Below are 22,183 nucleotides of genomic sequence, written 5' to 3' on the forward strand. Positions count from 1 at the left end.
ATTTGACCCTGAAAGGTGTATGAAGCCAGAAAAAGTCACACTTGGAGTAAAAACCTCTCATAGCAAGTTAATCATATTCAATTGATTTGATGCTTTCAGCACAAAATTTAGCCACACAGTCAGGACAGCGTCTGATTTACCTTCATCGGTAAACGTGTTTATGCAGTACATAGTAACAGTGTGGCTGAGTCCTCTGGTTCAAATCAGTTCCAGTACATTTGGAGATGTAAGTCTTAACCTTTCACATGCATCGGGAAGGAAAAAACATTTAATCTGCACAGTACTGCCGAAGTGCAGCGATACATTGTGAAGTGCACATTTGCATTTGTCATACAGTACCGAGCAAAAGTCTTGAACCACCCCCTTATTTTTTCGTGTTTTGCCAGGTCAGTCTGTGTTAACGGTGTTATTAACTGCATTCTTCAACTAAAGAAGTGAGAACAAATGATGTGGGCTTTTGTTTTTTTGCAATAGGCTGCAAGTAAATGTGTACAGATACAATTTAAAATTGGTTCTTTGTTAAGTTTTCTGGTCCTTTCCGTGACTTAGGTGTCTGTTTATGTTTGAATGTTTCAGAGATTAGTGTGAAGGGTCTTAACAGACAAAAAGTGGTCAAATACAAGCCCTGGATTAAAAATCAGAAACACTTTAAAAAGCCTGGAGAGCTATTCCTTAATACCACTTTAAAGATTACAGGGAAGTCCGGATCCCTGGAAGCAAATGAGGGATGGCTCAAGACTTTTGCACAGTGCTGTACATGTCATGTTCCCTGTTTTATAGCTCAGCTCAAACTGACACGTTCTCACTAACTGCTTCTCATTTTCTCCACAGTAAACTTTGACCACTTCCAGATACTGCGGGCCATCGGGAAAGGAAGCTTTGGAAAGGTAATGCAGCCTCCATTTTTCACGCGACTTGTATATTGTTTGCCCTTAATTACCCACCACGGTCGTCATCTCTAAAGAATCAGTGCAAGCGAAGCGAAATGTGCTGGGATTACACTTTAGTTCTCGTGTGCTGCTGTTATTTAATAACAGTTATAAATGCAGCTGATGTAATTATTTCTATAAAGTCAGTTAGAGGAGAGCCGATTTCTATTTCATCTCACTCAATCTAGGTGGGAATTTTGACCCCACGTCTCAATTTAATTACACAGCAGCAAAATTCTGCAGCTCTATTTGTCATCGCGCTCAACGGTTGGGCTGAAGGCAGGAGGAGAACTTAGTGTGTGTGAGATACACAATTGGGGCTGCAGAGATTGGAATAGTTTACTTTCATTTGAAATATCACTGCCCTGTGCACATTGTCAGCTTTAAAATTCAAACTTAAAGAGTTTGTAAGTAAACTGGCTGAGATGAGACAGACGATGCACCGGGTCCTCGTCTGAGTGCTGGCTTTCAGTTGTGCTGTTTCTCTTGCCCAGCCATGCACACACAGACACTGTGCTACACTTACACAGTGAGACAGATGCTCACAGAGACGTCCAGATACATTTTGTCCTTGCTGGAGGTCACCTTGTGTTTTTTGGCCCACTGTGGCCTCACACCGAGCTCCTGCTGTTTTTTGAACACTTTAACAGCTAACAACTTTTAGCTTCCTGTTGAACACACTTAAGTGGGGGAGGTGTTATTATTAGTGGTAAATGATTTGTGTATTTGTTGGATGCACCTCAGAGCAACAGGAAACATGACACGACACGCTCCAGTAACCTGCAGTCTTTACAGTGAGGACACACAAACATTAACCCTCTGCTCCTTACAGAAACTCTCTAAATCCTGTAAGTTTCTTGACTGCCACTTGGAAAGTTGAAACTTCAGCTCCCTCCACAGATTTTCTACAGTACTGATGTCTGGAGGGTTTTAAAAAAACTGCAGTTTTGATTTTAGTGAAAGACACTGTCTCATGACTCATTGAGTGCCGCGACTGACAAGCCAATCCGTGGCCTGCAGTCTGACGATGTCACATTTCCTGACTGCTTGGAACCCCGACTAAGTCGTCCTGTAGCCCACATCATAATGTTTCCATCTCTCTGCTTGACTGCGGGGATGCTATTTTTTGCATCACACTCCTATTTCAAAAGGTCAGTTAAAGCCACATAATTTCGTTTCATCTCCCCACAGCACTTTCTCCAAAGTCTTCCCTGAATCATTTAGATGTTCACTGGCACTTGAGATGGGCCTATACATGTTTCTCCTTGAACAGGTAGCTACCCTATGTTAGCCTAGCTTTCTATCACTGATGCTCTGTGTGTATGCTGCTGCCTCTCGTCTCGTGTTACTTAAAAAATTAACCCCACAGCTTCAATAACCGTATCTAAAAATCTCTCAGTGAAAGTTACGGTTGAAGGTTTGGAAACATTTTGGGGTAGCCAGTGTTAAATAGAGACAGGGCCACATTCTTTATCTAGTCATTGTAATGAAAGAAGCACATTAAAAACTATATGAGAGTTTGCTTTTAACAAGCATGTAATGACTCTACTTAGTTTAGGTAGTCTTAGGGAGTCAAACTGAAGGTAGCATTTTGTGGATGTTTTCCCTGCTGCCCGATCCCATCAGTCTCTTAAAGCATCATTTTTTATGCGCCCTGGTGTGACAGAGGTTTCATGGCGCTACAGGTTACCTGAGCACATCAGGTATATTACGGTTGAAAACGAGTGCCCGGCCTTCCAGTGGGTGTTCGACCCCTCGTGCACAGCTCAGGAGTCTAAACGACCCAGCAGTTATGGACATGTGTGTTTTTGGTGTGCTGTCCCTCGTTCTCCCTGCTTGCAGGTATATCTGTGTTTGTGTGTGGATGCCGGAGTTTCTGAGAGCACCTGTTTACAGGCACCTTCAGGCCTGGTGGGTGTGGCCCTGCCAGGTGGTTGGCCACACCTGAAGACCATCACACAGCTGATCAAGCCTTGTCGGAGGAGCTACTTAAGAATGCGGTGGCGCTCTCTCTGATGCTGGATCATTGCGTGACTTCACGTTAGTCTCTCGGCCAGTCAGTACGGATAGTCTGCCGCATTGTATGTGTCTTACAGCTGCCTGTTTGTTATCTCCCCAGGAGAAGCGTGGAGACGAGAGGGCAGCGAGCACGGGGTGCTCAGACACTGAGGAGCGGAGACAAGGAACACTAGCACTGGGAAGACGACATTTCACGGGAGTCGGGAACGCACTGCGGATTTATTGTTATTTTCCATTCACTGTAAATAAACGCACTGCTTGCATTCAGAGCTCCGTGCCTGGCTCCTCCTTCCTCACATCCCCACGGTTGACGCTGGCCAACCGTGACAAATACCTTTTCTTAGATTCATTATTAGTTCAACATTGACAAATGGTAGTTGACTAATATCAGGAGCCAAAAAGAAAAGAAAAAACAAACTAAATAAATATTTCAGACGCTGAAAATAAATTATTACGGTTGTTTAAATTTGCTGTCCGCAAGTTAGGTCTAATACATGTAGTCAATCTAATGAATCAATATTACATGTAAAAAGTACAGAACTGAAAATGAAACTAAAATATAACGGTAAATGAACTGGTTCTTGTATAAAACCTTTCTACTCTCTACAACTTGCCTCATTCATGCACTCACTTTTTTCTATGCTTTTTCTCTGTAAGTGCTTTCTATCTAACATTAATACGCATTCATCCTCCCGATGGATGCATCGGAGAGCAACTTGGGGTTAGCATCTTGCCCAAGGATATTTGGCATGCAGGCGGGGATTGAACCAGCAACTTTCTGATTAGTAGGTTTCCTGCTCTACCTGAGCTACAGACACCCCAATTTGTGGTGCTCTGGAAACAACACGTTCTCATCCCAACAGGTAACGATGCTATGTGACAAATCATCGGTATGTGTAAATGTGTTTTTTGTTCTAATCATGAATTGCTTTGTAAAACAAGACCTGATAGGGTTAAAGTTATGGTTAGAGTTAATGTTAGGGATAGGGCTGGAATGGACGGCTGGAGCCTCTCCTCCAAGTGTGTGTTACTGCCGCGAACAGCATTCTGTTGTATGCTTTTCTCTGTAAGCGCTTCGAGCCTGTACTTTTTTGCTTTAGCTGAGTAATGAAGTTGAATCAGTACTTTAAGTTTCACTGGAACAATAGTATTTTTACTTCTACTTAAGAATGTCTGATCTTTTGCCAACTCTGGCTGTCTCTCAGTCTTGGAATACCCACTTGTTGTCCAGCGGTGTCCTGGGAATATGGGAACTAGACAGACTGGGGAAACAATGGGAGGAGACACAAAGATGGAATCACTTTTACCATCTTTTATGTATTTGCTGGTCGTCTTATTTCTTCTATTTTGCAAGCACAGTGTTGCAATCATTGTCTTTGTGGTACAATGACACAGGTAGAATGCAGGTGTTTTCATGTAACACGATGCCAGAAAGATGAGTAATGTGTTTTGAAGAGAAGATAAAACATCATGTTTGAACAAAGATAAGCAGCAGACACGTCTGTGTGTGAGTTATTCAGGTTCAGTAAGAAGGTAATATGTCTGCAGAATTTGTAATTCTTATGAAGATATTGCTTGTACAATAAATAAAATCCCTTTAACTTCTTCTTCTGGAGAGTGTCTTTATATATTTAGTCATTTTGGGGCGATCCTTTATTTAGTACTAACTCTAGTCGGGGATATATATCAGAGTTTACTTTCAGATATGAGCATTGTGTTTCCTGTGGATTAATGAATGAATTATTTATTTATGTAATTTTTGAAAGACTGGCTCATGTAAAATATCTGAAAGTATGATAAAGCTCTCCTGTTACACTTTATGGACACCTGAGCGTCACCATGAGGGCCTGTCTTTATTCACTGAAATCCACTTTTATAATGAATTCACAGTAATCGCTGACACCTTCAGAGCATTACATTCATTAAAGACGTCTTCTACACCTACTCTTCCAGACGACCGACACATACTTCAACCACTGCAGGTTAACCAGCCACTCATCAGTAAAGCAAAAACTAAATGTAAATGTCCTCATGTGGAAAAGACTGAAACACAACTCCCACATATCACTAATGTAACAGATCCATTTAGGGAGAGTGAGAACACTAGGCTGGATGTGTTTTAATGCAGGAACATTCATCATGTCTTGAGTTCAACAAATCATTTACATTGAATATGTGAGCTGGATGGTTACACGATACAATGTGATTGTCAACAATAACTGCAATGAACGCTGGTTTGAGGGCGGAGTCAAGGAGGCCATTTACGTGAAAAGGGAAAGACCCTCTCTGAATCAAGGAGGGGGCCTAAGGGTACATCTGTCACCATCTTACAAAGCTGTGATTGCAGCCATTCTCCAACTCTCTGTGAATGGTACTCAAGACCATTGATCAGTGGTTGTTGATCAATGGTCATGAGAATTTGCATAATCATGATTAAGGAACTGACCTCCCAGCCCATTGTTCCTTCAGTCGGCTGGTTTCTCTGACTGAAAACGCTACGTCCAGAAGAACAGAATCAGCTTTTGGAGATTTACTTCCCTGGATGATTGAGCACGCATCAAGACCTTTTAATCAGGCCAACAAATATCTTGTACTCAATTTTAGCAGCAGCCATTGTGACACTGATGATAAAACTTGTGTAAAAGTGCGAAGCTGTAAAAAAGTAATTATAAAAAAGCATTTTTGTAGCTGAATGTTACTGGATAGCCGTTTCATGTGTAACACATCAAAATAACCTGCTAAGGTTTAATAGGCTATAAGGAACACACTCACTTCCTGAGCCCTGGGCAATAAGAGACGTTTTGTGTTTTATAATTTATTGATATGTTTGATCCTTTCTGACCTGCGTTAATGAAGCAGTCATTAGAGCACCATGTCCGCTATAATAGTTCTGTAGTTCGTTGCAGACTTGTTGAAACTCCCTCACCCGTCAAAGCAGCGTCTTTGTTATTCGAGTCCAGCAGATGGCAGTGTTTCACTGTCTGACGGCTGTCTGAAGCTTCAGCTGGATTATTCGTTTGCTATGTTTGCCATGTTACAGTGGGGAGGAAAAACTCCCTTTTAACAGGAATATCTAGACATGAGTGATTACTGCAGTGGGGCACTATCTGTGCTATCTATAAGAAATGTTAGCAACAATAAAACTCTGAGTGTTGCGGCTCTTCCAACCAATGGCCGCGGCAGGCTAAACATGAGGACACCGATGATGCGCAACAATTAACGCACAAAATACACTTCTGTATCATTTGCTTCTTTATTTCCGCATGCAACTGTCCGAACCACAAATCAGCATATGGGATTAACTGTCAAACAAACTCACAGACTGCACAAACAAATAACTGCAACTTACGAATAACTGCACTAGCTACTATGTCAAAATTACAAACTGGTCTATGGTCTATTAGTGCACAAATATACAAACACCATCAAGTTACAGTCCAAATATATCACAATCATTCAAGCTGCTATCAATTGCGATCACGTTGTGTTCAATTTGCATTCATATTGCGATAATATTACGATCATGTTGCGGTATGTTGCGGTCAACAGAAAGTTTTGCCTCGTGCTCACCCTACCTTCTGCTCATCACATCAGGTGCTGTGAACAAGTGAGTGCAACCACATTTATCTTATACCACACCCATGCGACACGACCCAAACCCATGCACCAATACAGTGAGTCCATTTAAACCAACCCACTTAGTCAGATGGAAACAACTCATATGGCTCCTACATACCGGCCCCTAATTATTTTAGAGCAATAATTACATCATACTTACCAGGTAGGAGACATATTGATAAACATGGTCTATCCTTTATCAAACATTCAAAGATACAATTTCAATTCATAATAAACAAATATACATTAATGCAAATAGATATTTGAAAAAAGTCAATTTTCATGACTCTTCTGCTTCCTGTAGAAGACACACTTTAGTGATCGGCCTGTCCAAATAACCAGTCTTTGTTTTAACACGAACCCGACGTACAAGTCCTTTACTGTCAGAAATTGCTTCCACAATCCTTCCAGTCACCCAAGAGTTACGAGGCGCAAAACCATCGACAACGATAACCACATCCCCAGGAATGAAGTTCCGTCCGATTCTCTGCCACTTCTGACGCTCTTGAAGCTGGGGCAGGTACTCCTTAACCCAGCGCTTCCAGAACAGGTCCGACATGTACTGTACTTGCCTTACTTCCATCGACGTCGTCCATACACGTCCCCCTTCTGAAACACTCCTGGTGGTATCAATGGCTTGGTCTTAAGCAGCAACAGATGGTTAGGAGTCAAGGCCTCCAAATCATTAGGATCAGTAGAGGCTTTAGTTATTGGTCTACTGTTCACAATAGCCTCTGCCTCACAAAGAACTGTACAAAGGCCTTCTTCGTCCAAATTCTGCACTTTCAAAATGGAATTTAACACCTTCCTGACAGACCTTATGAGACGTTCCCAAACACCGCCATGATGGGAACCAGCAGGAGGATTAAAGATCCACTTTATGCCCTTTTGCAGCAGCATCTCATGAATCTGTGCCTGATTCCATCCTTCCACTGCCTCTTTCAACTCACGTTCACCACCCACAAAGTTTGTACCATTATCCGATCGTATCTCCAATACCTGACCTCGCCTTGATATAAATCGACGAAGCGCATTAATAAAATAATCTGTGCTCAAAGATGGCAACACCTCCAAATGCACAGCTCTCACAGCCAGGCATGTAAAGATAATTCCATATCTCTTTACTTCACACCTTCCATGCTTAACTTGAAAAGGTCCGAAACAATCCACTCCAACCCAAGAAAATGGAGGTTCATCGGGTGAGATGCGATCTTGTGGAAGGTCTGTCATCATCTGATATCCTGATGCTGCATGAAGTCTGCGACACACTATGCATTTAGCCAAAATCCTCCTTATGGCAATGCTTGCACCTGGAACCCAATACCTTTGCCGCAATTCGCACAGCATGTGGTTACGTCCACCATGCCCTATTTTCTGATGTACATGTTGAAGTATTAGGTCAGAAATATGCAGATCCCTGGCTATAATTGCGGGATGCCTTGCATCTTCAGGCTCTACTAAGCCTACCTCCCACTCTCAACACACCATTCTCAAGCTTAGGATTAAGTCTATAGAGCTCGCTACTCTTCTTCACCCTTTCACCCCTCTGCAATCTACTGATCTCATCGGCATATCTCCTCCGTTGGCAAAAGAAAAGAACTACATTCTCAGCCCTGTTAAGTTCTTTTACCGAGAGAAATCCTTTAGCAGCATGGTCCTTGACAGTTTGCAACTCTCTTTTAAGCTTTTCCTCAAGATTTCCCTTAGTAACGCTAGACGCAAAGCTCTCTTCCAGCTGTTTCCTCCTTTTACTAAGTTCCTGCAACAAATCTTTGAATCTAAGAACCCATGCAACCATCCTTTTTAGACGAGTCCACGAAGAAAAATAAGTAATGAACTTCATCGCACCATTCTTGCATTCATTTGCATCAACAGCATTGACTAAAACTGTCATTTTAATCTCTGGATCATTTATGGAGATCTTTCCAAAATCAAGGTTCACTGGCCAATTAATTTCTGGTTCAGCAAGAAACTTTGGCCCTGGCAACCAAGAATCATCCTTCAAAAAGGTTTGCACCTTAACTCCCCTAGAGGCTAGATCAGCAGGATTACATGATGTATTAACATATTTCCACTGAGAAGGTTTGGACACTTTAAGTATCTCGGTCACTCGGTTTGCTACAAACACCTTAAACCTTGAGGTTTCATTGCTGATATACCTTAACACAGAGGTACTATCAGTCCAGAATCCTGACTCCTGCAAATGCATTTGCAGCTCTTTTTTCCACATCTTATCCATTCTACTCACAACTAAGGCAGCTGTCAATTCCATGTGAGGAATGGAAGTTTGTTTCAATGGAGCCACTCTTGCTTTACCCATTATAAATGCACAATGCACTTGATTCTGGGTGCTGCGCAACAGCAGATAAGTGACTGTGCCATAACCCTCCTCGCTTGCATCTGCGAAGTGATGTAACTGAGCAGAAGCAACGTCTCCAAAATCAGAAGGTTTAAGGCACCGGTCGACCTTAAAATCTGCAAGAAGGCAAAGATCATTTAGCCAAACTGTCCATTCTTGTTCAACAGTAACTGGCAACACATCATCCCAACCCCAATGACTTCTGCACAGTTTCTGAAGGATCAACTTAGCAGGCAGCACCACAGGTGCCAAAAACCCTAATGGATCGTAGATCGAGCTCACAAGGGACAATATCCCTCTCCTTGTGGGAGGTTTGTTTTCAGTGTGATCTTAAACTTAAATGCATCTGATTGGATACACCACTGTACACCCAGTACTCTCTCTACCGGTAACACATCACTATGCAAATCCAAATCCTTAACCTCCTTGGATCGTTCCTGTTGAGGTATGGCAGCAAGTACTGCTCTTCTGTTGCTAACCCATTTTGTGAGCTTAAAGCCTCCTTTAGCACAAAGAGCAACAAGTTCCTGATAGAGCCGCACTGCCTCCTCTTCAGAACCAACAGAGATAAGGCAATCATCCACATAGAAACTATGTAAAACATTGTTGACAACCTCTAGTCTAAAATGATCTCTGTTGTCCTCTGCACATTTCCTCAAGGCAAAATTCGCACAACTTGGGGATGAAGTAGCTCCGAAGAGGTGTACTTTCATTCTATATTCCACCAGATCCTGACTATGATCTCCGTCTGGCCACCACAGAAACCTTAACAGATCTGAGTCATCTCTTTGTACTCTGACCTGATAAAACATGGATTCAATGTCTGCCATGAGCACCACATGTTCTTTTCGGAATCTGGTTATGACCCCAACTAGCAAGCTAGTGAGAACTGGGCCTTCCAGAAGTTGTCCATTCAGAGACACTCCCTGAAACGAAGCACCACAATCAAAGACAACTCGCAACTTCTTCTTCTGTGGGTGATACACCCCATGAGTGGAATATACCACAATCCTTCATCACAGCGATCGAATTCTTCAACAGGCACCTTCTCTGCATACCCTTTAGAAATGATTTCAGTCATAAAACTGGTGTAATCGTCGTGAAATGAACCATTCCTAATAAACTTTCGTTTAAGGCTCAGAGCTCGCTGTTCTACAGCCTTCCTATTATTTGGCATGTTTACCTGATTGCACCTAAAAGGTAAACCAATGGTGTAATGACCATCAACCAACTTAGCAGAATCCATCACTGACTTCATAAACTGCTGGTCTTCTCTAGACAAAGCCAACTGCTCATCCTGAATACATTCTGGAAAGTCAGTCTTCATTTGACGTTCCCACAGTTCATCCAATCTTGCCACGGAAATCCTATTAACACTCACATCAAAAATGTCAGTATTACAATCCTCTCTGAGAGGACCATTCACCGTCCAACCCAGCATAGTTTTTACTGCATAGGGACCTCCATCTTGACTTCTAACAACCTCCCATGGCTCTAAAGCCTTGGGCACATTGGTCCCGATCAACAGGTCTACCCCGGAATTTATCTCCAGTATGTTAATATGGCGCAAATGTGGCCATCTGTCGAGATCTTCCTGTCGGGGAATATTACGTTGATGAACAGTCATGCTTTTCTGAGTAAATAAGTCAGGCAAGTCACAGTAGTGATCTAAATCCAAACCAGCTACTTCCAAATCTGAAACCACATAGCTACTGACCATTTTCTCCTGACCCATTGTCCGCAAAAGAATGCCAGTTTTCCTTCCTGAAAGATTCAGTCTATTCATGAGCGCTTCCATACAAAATGAAGCTGAGCTCCCAGGATCTAGAAAAGCATAGGTTATCAGTGACTGATTACCTTTCTTGTCCTCTAACTGGTATTATGGACAGAGCACTATTTTGCTCACCGGCCCCAGTAACACCACTGCTTTGCACCGCACATGAAGGACCTTCATCTGGTGGTTCTCTCCCTCCTTGGCCACAGTAGTAGCAAAACTACTCCGCTTAGCCTTAGGGTAAAACTGAGACTTACTATTCCTCGCCTCTTTTCTGATGGCTGTCGGAGGATCTTGTATATCTCCAAACAATGGATCCCTTGCAATCTTAACTTGCCTTTCAACAAACTCAACAACATCGCAAAAAACCACCTTACGTTGAAACCTCCCCTGCAGATCGCAGACGACATGCCTCCACTTATCCCTGAGCTTATAAGGCAACTTCTTTATAACTGCTTGCATATTAGCAGAGACATCCAACTCATGCAAGGACTCCACGTCTCCCATTGCATTACAACATTGCCTTAGTAAAAATCCATATTCCTGCAAAGCCTTCACATCATCAGATTTTATAGATGGCCATTTACTGACCCTTTCAATGTAGGCAGCAGCAATTTTCAGCGAATTGCCAAAGTTCTCCTGGAGCAAAGATTTAGCTTTAGCATATCCATACTCAACAGGCATATACTGACAGCTGACAGCTTCGGACCATTTCTCTGGGATGGCCTCTAGTGTATTGCTCGAGAAAATATAAACAATCCTTAGCACTGTGAGCTTGACTCTCCACCATGTGCTCAAAAGCTCTCATAAATGTTTGATATTGCAAAGGATCGCCATCAAATAACTGAATGTCACGTCTTGGTAACAAAAACAGAGACTGCTGCTCAGCTAATAAAGTTGTAATTTCATTCTGTTTCTTCAAAACTGTGACTAGATGATCATGACCCTCACCACCTTGCACTGTATGTGTAAGAGGTTTTAATTGTGTGTGAGACTGCGACATCATTTGAGTAGTTGAAACTGCACCTGGAAATACTTGATGTAACTTCGTCTCTGACTTTTCCAAGGAAATGACCTTAGGCTGAAAAGTATTTTTAACCTTGGGCCTAACATCCAATACCTGCGCTTGATGATCACCTGCATCAACACCCTGATATGGTTGCTCTGGTAACACAGGTTTGAACGTCGGAGCATTAGGATTTAAAACGCCTAAACGCCCCTGCTCTTGTTCTAAATACGAATTCATTCCATCTGATTTAACATTAACAGCACTTGAGACTCGGGACATTTCAGAAGTTTTTAAAACATTCACCTTTGCTGCTGAGGCTGCTATTTCAGTTTCTAAGTCAAGCAGCTCCTTTCTTTTCTTAAGCTGTATTTCTTGTTCTTCCAAAGCATGCTTCTCTTTCAACAACCTCTGTCGAACAAGAAGGGCAGCCATGTCAGCTTCTGCCATTATGCGTGCTGACAAGGCAGATGAAACCATTGAGCCACTGAGTGATGATTTGCTTTTCCTACAACTTTTGTTTCCAACATTAGAGATGCTATCACTTGGATTAACATCATCTATCGCAGCACCTTTACTAACGGTGTGCCTAGAAACACCAGAACCATTTCCAGCAGGTAATGGATCAGAGGAATCAACACCAGGTGGATTTAAATGTGGCAAATCAAGCTCAGACACCTGATTTTTTCACTCTGAGGGTTTCCCTTTGCAACATGAAGCCATTTCTTTATCTCTTCCATAAACTCAGTATTATGTGCTCGCACACTTATAAACCAAGCAGTTTGTTTTTCTTGCTCTTCTTGAGGAAGCAAAGGAAGCAAGGTTTCCTGCAGATGAGTCGCCTCATTAAGCAACACAGACAAATTCTCTAACTGAGCCTGAACAGTGGAAACAATATCCTCAGATTGCTTTAATTCTTTAATAATCTTTATGACCTTTTTAATGTTATTAATCTTAGTGTGACGTTCTGTCTGAACACCCATGCACCAATACAGTGAGTCCATTTAAACCAACCCACTTAGTCAGACGGAAACAACTCATATGGCTCCTACAAGCGTTGTCATGAAGCTTTTCCTGAAGCTGCCTCCACTGAGTGAGCAGCGGCGTCCTCTGCAGTTTGTGTGTGGAAGTGCAAAAGCTTACAGCACCTGGTATTCCCAGGCGGTCTCCCATCCAAGTACTGACCAGGCCCGACCCTGCTTAGCTTCCGAGATCAGACGAGATCGGGCGTGTTCAGGGTGGTATGGCCGTAAGCGAGAGAAGCCGGCTATAAAAGACCTTTTATACTTGGCAAATGTCACACACTTTAAAATGTAGGATTGTGCTAAGCTTCACATGTTACAGGGAAAACATGCAAACCTTTGTTGCGAACTGCAGCTTCAACGCTGAGCTGGAAAAATGCTTTTCCCGCGGTAACGTCACCATAATAACACATGTTCGTTTCTCACAGCACAGTGTTAAAGTGACACAGAGCACACAGTGTGTTAGGACCATTTGGAAGTGCAACATTTTTGTGCTTTGGACAATTCAACTTATATACAGGACATAAAAACGTAAGCATGACTGTGTCATCACAGCATGTATAAAGAGGCTGTTTGTGAAGCAGTCCCTCGCTTACGGCCACACCACCCTGAACACGCCCGATCTCGTCTGATCTCGGAAGCCAAGCTGGGTCGGGCCTGGTCAGTACTTGGATGGGAGACCGCCTGGGAATACCAGGTGCTGTAAGCTTTTGCACTTAAGATTATCTTGTTAATAATTTTACCTCCTCACTACGTACGACTCTGGATACTGTAGCTCCTGTGAAAACTAAGGTCTCTAATCAGAAGTACCTGACTCCGTCGTATAATTCTCAAACACGTACCCTAAAGCAGATGACTCGTAATCAGGAGAGGAAATGGCGTGTCACAAATTTAGAGGATCATCATTTAGCCTGGAGAAATAGTTTTCTTCTTGATAAGAAAGCCCTCCGCAAAGCCAGAACATCTTACTATTCATCACTGATTGAAGAAAATAAGAACAACCCCAGGTTTCTCTTCAGTACTGTAGCCAGGCTGACAAACAGTCAGAGCTCTTTTGAACCAACAATCCCTTTAACGTTAACTAGTAATGACTTCATGAACTTCTTCACAAATAAAATTTTTATCATTAGAGAAAAAATTACCAATAATCATCCCACAGATGTAATATTATCTACAGCTACTTTTAGTACCATTGATGTTAAGTTAGACTCTTTTTCTCCAATTGATCTTTCTGAGTTAACTTCAATAATTACTTCCTCCAAACCATCAACGTGTCTTTTAGACCCCATTCCTACAAAACTGCTCAAAGAAGTCCTGCCATTAATTAATTCTTCGATCTTAAATATGATCAACCTATCTCTAATAATCAGCTATGTACCACAGGCCTTCAAGCTGGCTGTAGTTAAACCTTTACTCAAAAAGCCATCTCTAGACCCAGCAGTCTTAGCTAATTATAGGCCAATCTCCAACCTTCCTTTCAGATCAAACATCCTTGAAAGAGTAGTTGTCAAACAGCTAACAGATCATCTGCAGAGGTTTATTTGAAGAGTTTCAGTCAGGTTTCAGAGCTCATCACAGCACAGAAACAGCTTTAGTGAAGGTTACAAATGATCTTCTTATGGCCTCTGACAGTGGACTCATCTCTGTGCTTGTCCTGCTAGACCTTAGTGCAGCATTCGATACTGTTGACCATAATATCCTATTAGAGCGATTAGAACATGCTGTAGGTATTACAGGTACTGCACTGCAGTGGTTTGTATCATATCTATCTAATAGACTCCAGTTTGTTCATGTAAATGGAGAGTCCTCTTCACACACTGAGGTTAATTATGGAGTTCCACAGGGTTCAGTGCTAGGACCAATTCTGTTTACATTATACATGCTTCCCTTAGGCAGCATCATTAGAAGACATAGCATACATTTTCACTGCTATGCAGATGACACCCAGCTCTATCTGTCCATGAAGCCAGATAACACACACCAATTAGTTAAACTGCAGGAATGTCTTAAAGACATAAAGACCTGGATGGCCGCTAACTTTCTGCTTCTTAATTCAGATAAAACTGAGGTTATTGTACTCGGCCCTGAAAAGCCTAGAAATATGGTATCTAACCAGATTCTTACTCTGGATGGCATTACCTTGGCCTCCAGTAACGCTGTGAGGAACCTTGGAGTTATTTTTGACCAGGACATGTCCTTCAACGCACATATTAAACAAATATGTAAGACTGCGTTCTTCCATTTGCGCAACATCTCTAAAGTTAGAAATATCCTGTCTCAGAGTGACGCTGAAAAACTAGTTCATGCATTTATTACTTCCAGGCTGGACGACTGTAATTCATTATTATCAGGAAGTCCTAAAAACTCACTGAAAAGCCTTCAACTGATCCAAAATGCTGCAGCAAGAGTCCTGACAGGGACTAGAAAGAGAGAGCAGATTTCTCCTGTTTTGGCTTCCCTTCATTGGCTTCCTGTTAAATCCAGAATTGAATTCAAAATTCTGCTCCTCACATACAAGGTCTTAAATAATCAGGCCCCATCTTATCTTAATGACCTTGTAGTACCATATCACCCTATTAGAGCACTTCGCTCTCGCTCTGCAGGCCTACTTGTTGTTCCTAGAGTATTTAAAAGTAGAATGGGAGGCAGAGCCTTCAGTTTTCAGGCCCCTCTTCTGTGGAACCAGCTTCCAGTTTGGATTCGGGAGACAGACACTATCTCTACTTTTAAGATTAGGCTTAAAACTTTCCTTTTTTCTAAAGCATATAGTTAGGGCTGGACCAGGTGACCCTGAATCCTCCCTTTGTTATGCTGCAATAGATGTAGGCTGCCGGGGGATTCCCATGATGCATTGAGTTTTTCCTTTCCAGTCACCTTTCTCACTCACTATGTGTTAACAGACCTCTCTGCATTGAATCATATCTGTTATTAACCTCTGTCTCTCTTCCACAGCATGTCTTTATCCTGTCTTCCTTCTCTCACCCCAACCGGTCGCAGCAGATGGCCGCCCCTCCCTGAGCCTGGTTCTGCCGGAGGTTTCTTCCTGTTAAAAGGGAGTTTTTCCTTCCCACTGTCGCCAAAGTGCTTGCTCATAGGGGGTCATATGATTGTTGGGTTTTTCTCTGTATCTATGAAGCGCCTTGAGGCGACTTTTGTTGTGATTTGGCGCTATATAAATAAAATTGAATTGAAAATTGAATACAGCCGGGCAGCGAGGCTTCGGATGTCATCATTTTCAGCTCCTCCCATAAATGAAGCAAGCCTCGATACGCGCATCGCGGAAATGCCCCCTCCATTACTCGACACAAGCTTCGAAGCCTCGATACAGAACGTCACATCACTATGTAAAAGTGCAAAACATAAACAAACCTGGGATAGTTGATGTTTGCCTATTGCAGATTACATGTGAAATATGGTTAAATCAAAACAAGAATGTTAACTAAGAATGTAGACAAATGGTCTTCTCACCCACTTTGTCACACACCCGCAGGAAGAAGCTGGAGGTCAAACTCAATGAAAACAACAAAAAGTGGAGGTGTGAACTGAGAAAACTGATGAGAACCAGTGGCCAACCTGGACAAAACAAATGAACTCTTAGTGATTTCTGCAAGAGGTTTACAGGTTCACAGCCCTCTCCTGCCTACACACCCAGACTGCCTTCAACAATGTTTCCCATCCGTTTTAACTCAGATGAACTCTTTGGCTCGGATTACCCCACCTCTGACAAACATTACGGTTTTACTGTGACTTTTGGCCAAGTTAGGAGGAGGGGGAGCTGGAGAAACTACATGAGAGCAAACCTGCAGGCCAAGATGGCCTCCTGTTCGTGAACCCTATCCGGTTGTTCAGTGATGACGCGACGAATCCTACTTCCGGGTCTAAAGTAGTCTGCGTTTAATATGGCATTTGTGTTGTTAACATGTTTAATGTTATGTATTTTCTTCTATTTGATCTCAAAAAGCTCCTAAAACAGTCAGTGATCACTGTTGACCTCCCTCGGCTTTTATTACCGCTAATCATTTATTTAAGCTCAGTTTTTAAAACCTTAGGATGTAGCTACAGCCCAGCCCATGCTGCAGTATATGAATGACTAACCTCGTATTGTGGATGGATTATCTCAGTTGTTCTCCTGGCTGAAGTTTGGTCCTTTTACAGCATCCTGCCATGCGATTACATTTGTTCCTGACCACCGAGAACACTCACGTTAACTTTTATCGAGTGGGAAAAAAGTTAGCTTGTTTATATTATGCTAACATAGCTGTGTCACTAGCGGTCACGTAGCACATCATTATATACCAGCTAGCCCAACTTCAGTAACCAACCAGCGAGTTTGTGAGATCAGGTCCCTGTAGAAGCTGACTGTTCAATGATGCTCCTTTATAAGTTGTTCCACAGTCAAATACAACTCTTAATTTGCCCTTTGTGGGATGATACACTCCATGATGAGGGATGTACCACACCTTTCCATCATCTTTGTGCAACTCATCTACAGGCACAAACTCGGCATATCCTTGTTCAAGCATGTTGTTTACACATTCAGTGTATTCATCCTTATAATGAGTATCCTTTTCGAATCTCCGTCTGAGACTCTGGAGTCGCTGCTCCGCGACACAGAGGTTATTTGGCAAACTGGAACCTTCTCTCCTGAAAGGCAAATCAATGTGATAATGATTTCCAATAAGCTTTATTGAACTACTAACAATATCCATGAAACACAGATCCTCTCTAGACATTTCAGTCTGCTCCTCTGATGATCTTTCATTAAAATCATGATTGTACTGTTTAATCAACATTTCTTCAAGATGCTCAACAGAAATCCTATTGGCTGTTACAGCAGTGCAGTTGGTTTCATTTCCACTGTTACTTCCAGTGCGCAGGGGACCATTTATGACCCAGCCAACTTTTGTTTTTACAGCATAAGGTCCACCCCCCACACTGTTTATCACCTTCCATGGCTCCAAAACATTGGAAGCATCAGTGCCTATCAGTAGCTCCACCTCTGCATTAACGTTGTGAAGTTTAACAGGTTTAAGATGAGGCCACTGATCGATGTCGCTTTGCTGGGGAATATTAACTGTAGAAACTGGCATAGTCTTTTGAGTCAAAACATCTGGCAATGGCATGAAATCATTTGCTTCCAAACCAGACACTTCCAAACCAGACAGAACTTGTGTACTAACAATCTTATCTTGACTCATTGTTCTCAAAAAGATATTGGTCCTTTTACCTTTTACATTCAGCCTTTTTGCCAAAGTTTCTGTACAGAATGTACCTGAACTTCCAGGATCCAAAAACGCATAGGTTTGCACAATTTTATTGCTCTTTTGGCTCTTAACTTGAACTGGAACTATAGAAAAAATTGCATCAACTTCATGACCAGCCCCAATATACCCACATGTCTGAGTGGTTGCAGTTGAAAAGTTGACATTAGAGTTTGTCCTCTGTTGAGTTTGTTCCGAAGACGCACCTGGATCCTTTCGCTCTATATGAAGAACCCCTGGGTGTCTTTGGTGACACACGTCGCAATCCAAATGACTCCTACAGTCTTTGCTTGTGTGACCAACTTTTAAACAACCAAAACAAATTCCCCTTTCCTTGATAAAAGTCAACTTATCCTGATGCGTTTTAGCTTTAAACTGCTTACAATTCTCTAGTAAATGATTGCTGTGTGAACAAAACAAACAACTATGCAGAACGGCGGAAGTTGTTCTGCTTCCAGTTGTTTGAGCTCTGATTCCTGGCACTGTACTGACATTAGGGCTGGGCCATATTATACCGTTCACGGTAATACCGGTATAATGTTAGGCAACGATAGGAAAATGAAATATCGCGATAGAATATGAGTAAAACACGCATGCGCAGTGCCTTTGTTTTCATACACACATGGCTGATTGTTGAGTGAAACAGATGAACCAGAATTGGTTTGTAAAAATGGTGGAACTTCAGTGATGTGGAACTGGTTTGGTGTTTGTCTGTCAGATACACGACAAAGCACATTTTTTTGCAGAACATGCAAGCGGCCGTCGGACTAAGATGCCCTTAAATCTGGGAGTAATCTGGGTCCTAAACTCCGTCTTTTTCAGGTCAAACGAAAACTGCAGCATCACTGAGAGTTAAAAACTGTCTAAATTCTTTCATCTTTAATAAAAACGATCAGCGTTGCTGCTTTACCAGGTGTAACTATGAAGTTTAACTTCCAGGCATCCATGAAAACAAAATGTATTACATTTAACGGAGTTAGAAGCTAGCAGGAAGCTAGCGGAAGTTAGCTCGCTAGTTACCTAAGCATGATATAGCATGTTCTGACTGAGAGATTTCTGAAAAAAATCAAACGTACAGCTCTGCTATCACTTCCAACATAAATGAAGACAGGAAACTAAACAGCAGTGACGTTTGTAGGGTTACTGAAGTTGGGCTAGCTGGTATATAATCATGTGCTACGTGATCGCTAGCGACATAGCTAGCGATCAATAGCATAACATAAACAGTGAAGCTGAAGGACGAACACTAACACTTTTCCACTTATAAAAGTTAACGTTAAGGTTCCTCATGGTTAGAGACAAATGCAATCGCATGGCAGGATGCTGTAAACGGACCAAACTTCAGTCAGGAGAACAACTGAGATAATCCATCCACAATAAGAGGTTAGTCATTAATATACTGCAGCAACATGGGAATAGAGCCGCTGCCAGAGAATTCAACATTAATGAATCAATGGTACAGAAGTGGAGGAAGCAAGAAGAATGAGTTTAATAAAGTTTGATTTATCTGACTGCTAATGTGCCTTACAATCCCGTGCACCTTATGGTCCGAAAAATACGTACTGCACACTGCAGTTTAATGTTGCAAAGCACCTCTTTTTAACTTCAGTGGATATTATACATGGTTATGCTCAGTATATGTCAGCCTATTTCTACTGGAAATGCCTTTTGGTTAAACTTTCAGCAAGGAATTTGCATTTGCACTGTTACATTTTTATAAAGCTTTAATGTACATAAAAACCAGCTTCTTGTTTAAGTGAAAATAAATGATAGGTTGTCTTTTTGCGCTAGTAATGTTGTGGAGTTGTATTTTGTCACGCATCAATTATATCGTCGGTTATATCGTTATCGCAAATTTTCAAATATATATCGTGATAAATATTTTTGGCCATATCGCCCTGCTCTAACTGACATTAGTGGCAAAACTACTTCCTTTTCTCCTTTGCTTGGTAGAACTTGAAGCTTTAAAGCTGCTTCCAGATTGTGAGTCTTGGATGTTGCCAAACACTGGATCTGATGCTACTTTTACCTGTTTTATTATAAAGGTAACCAGATCAGTGAATACTGCTCTGTAACCATTTTGTTCCTGCAGTTCATAGGCAACAACTCTCCATTTTCCCCTCAATTTGTATGGAAGCTTCATAACAACCATTCTCATATTTGAGGGCAAATCCAATTCCTTCATATAAACAACTTGCTGTGTTAGATTCGAACATCCTTGAAGAAAAAGAGAGAATGACTGTAGACCTTTCACATCCTCACTTTTAATAGGTGCCCAACTCACAATCCTCTCCATATATGCAGAGGCAATTTTATTTTCGTTCCCAAAATGTTCTTCAAGAAGATCTTTGGCTGTGGAATAGCCCTGCTCAGGAGGTAAGTGCTGACAACTATGCACCAAATCCCTAGGCTGCCCCCTAGTGAACTGCTCTAAAAAATGCAAACAGTCGCTCCAGTTATCAGTTTTAGCTTCCGCTCCATTTTCAAAGGCATTCATAAATGATCTGTACTGTAAAGGGTCTCCATCAAACACAGGGATGTTTCTGGCGGGGAGGACAGAAGATAAGTTTTGTTTTACAAGCAAAGTAGTGATATCATTTTGTTTTTGCATAATATTTACAATCTCCTTCGTGCAATTCCCAGTCAAAGTAGGAGACTGAGGCTGTGTTTGCTGCGTCACTTGAGCTGAATCATCAACCTGATGTTGGGTTTGACTTTGTCTAGGTACGATTACTTGTGATTCAGATGCAGAATTTATACCAGAGTAATCTCTTGATGTTGGAACAAATGTATCGGCACAAGGATTTAAACTAGGCGCTTCTTGTACGTGCCCTCTTTCAAAATAAGAGTTCATTCCATCAGAATGCTCAGAGCTACAAACTGAATTTATTTTTAAGACACGAAGCTTTGCATTAGTGGCTGCCAGCTCTGTTTCCAAGGATAATGTCTCCTTTTCTTTTCTCAGTTTTTCCTCTTGCGCTTCGATAGAATGTTTTTTCTTTAATGCAGCGAGTCGCTCCATGAGCGCTGCCTTGTCAGCCGCAGCTTTAATGCATGCGGAAGATGTTGATGAAATTCGACTTTGCTGTGACAAGGTTTTTGAAGGTGGTTTTACACTTGAGATATTAGAGACACTGTCTTCAGGTTTTATTTCATCCAAACTTTCAACAACTTTATCATTACGAACAATATTGCTTTGTTCAGTGTACGGCTCGCCCGCCTCCTGCAACCAAACCTTTACTTTGTCCATAAAAACAGAGAATGCTGTCATCTTCGACTGAAAATGTGCATTTTGCCTTTTCACTTCATCTTCTGGCAGTGGCAAACTTAAAAAGGATTCTTGCAAAGCGTTTGCATCTTGATAGCATTTAATAAACTTCCCAAATTCAGAAGACACTTCCTTAACGTTCTCATATGAGGTCATTAAAGCGGAAGTTTTCCCCATGTACTTAGATGCTTGCTTACACATTGAACTGCGCTTTTCTTGGCATGTCTTTATATACAAATCCAAACCTTTTGGCGTAAATTTAACGCAGTGTCATCCTCTCGTTTACTCTTAATATCCGACATTTTTATTGTCCTCTTGGATTATTTCAAACTTCATAAAGATGCACAGCACACTGAGAATCCATAGCCTAAAGTACAAACATGACATCCATTTACCTGCCTTTTGCAGCGAACAAACATTTCCACAGAGGGCGTTGGCATGTTTCAATTAGCGATCCAATTTTGCACCAATTTAGTACGTCAAAACTCAGTTCATCAGTCTTTGTAGTGAAATTATGTCTTTAAACTCCAATAGCTTCACCGTTTTCCTTTACGGCTTAAACAATATTATCACTCACCAGCTTTGACGAACGAGTGACATGTTGATCCAGGCCTCAACATCAAATCCGTCTGGATTACTCACCAGACGATCCAATAACATTTATTCGAGTTCGACGGTGATCCTTGAAATCCTTATATCCATTAATGAAGGATTATTCCTTTGTCCACGGGATGGTTTTTTACTTTATGTAGTGGCAATTCCTTTACTTTTGTAAGATCAAACGTCCCACAACTTAAAGTCCACAAGCCACTGCTGCACTGAGGTAATATTTCGTACGCAGGCAAAAGAAGTCCATTGTCCAAACATTTTAGTTGAGAGTTTTGGTTTATTTATCCATCTTGGCAAGCAATAACAAGATCCTTCCTG

The 22,183-nt window shown here is 41.7% G+C and overlaps 2 non-coding genes across 2 annotated transcripts; one reads left to right on the plus strand and one right to left on the minus strand.

Annotated features, from left to right (window-relative positions):
* Positions 1 to 12,841: 12,841 nt before the first annotated feature.
* LOC147302969 (5S ribosomal RNA) lies at positions 12,842 to 12,960 on the minus strand. Its single transcript, XR_015127404.1, has one exon. It is a non-coding gene; the product is annotated as a 5S ribosomal RNA (ribosomal RNA).
* A 357-nt stretch (positions 12,961 to 13,317) lies between these two features.
* Positions 13,318 to 13,436, plus strand: LOC147302970 (5S ribosomal RNA). The gene has a single exon (XR_015127415.1). It is a non-coding gene; the product is annotated as a 5S ribosomal RNA (ribosomal RNA).
* Positions 13,437 to 22,183: the final 8,747 nt, after the last annotated feature.

Source organism: Aulonocara sp. 'chitande type north' Nkhata Bay, linkage group LG23, assembly GCF_057382095.1.
Source record: "Aulonocara sp. 'chitande type north' Nkhata Bay isolate Kocher_YH1m ecotype deep benthic linkage group LG23, A_spYH_male_GT1.1, whole genome shotgun sequence".
NCBI lineage: Eukaryota > Metazoa > Chordata > Actinopteri > Cichliformes > Cichlidae > Aulonocara > Aulonocara sp. 'chitande type north' Nkhata Bay.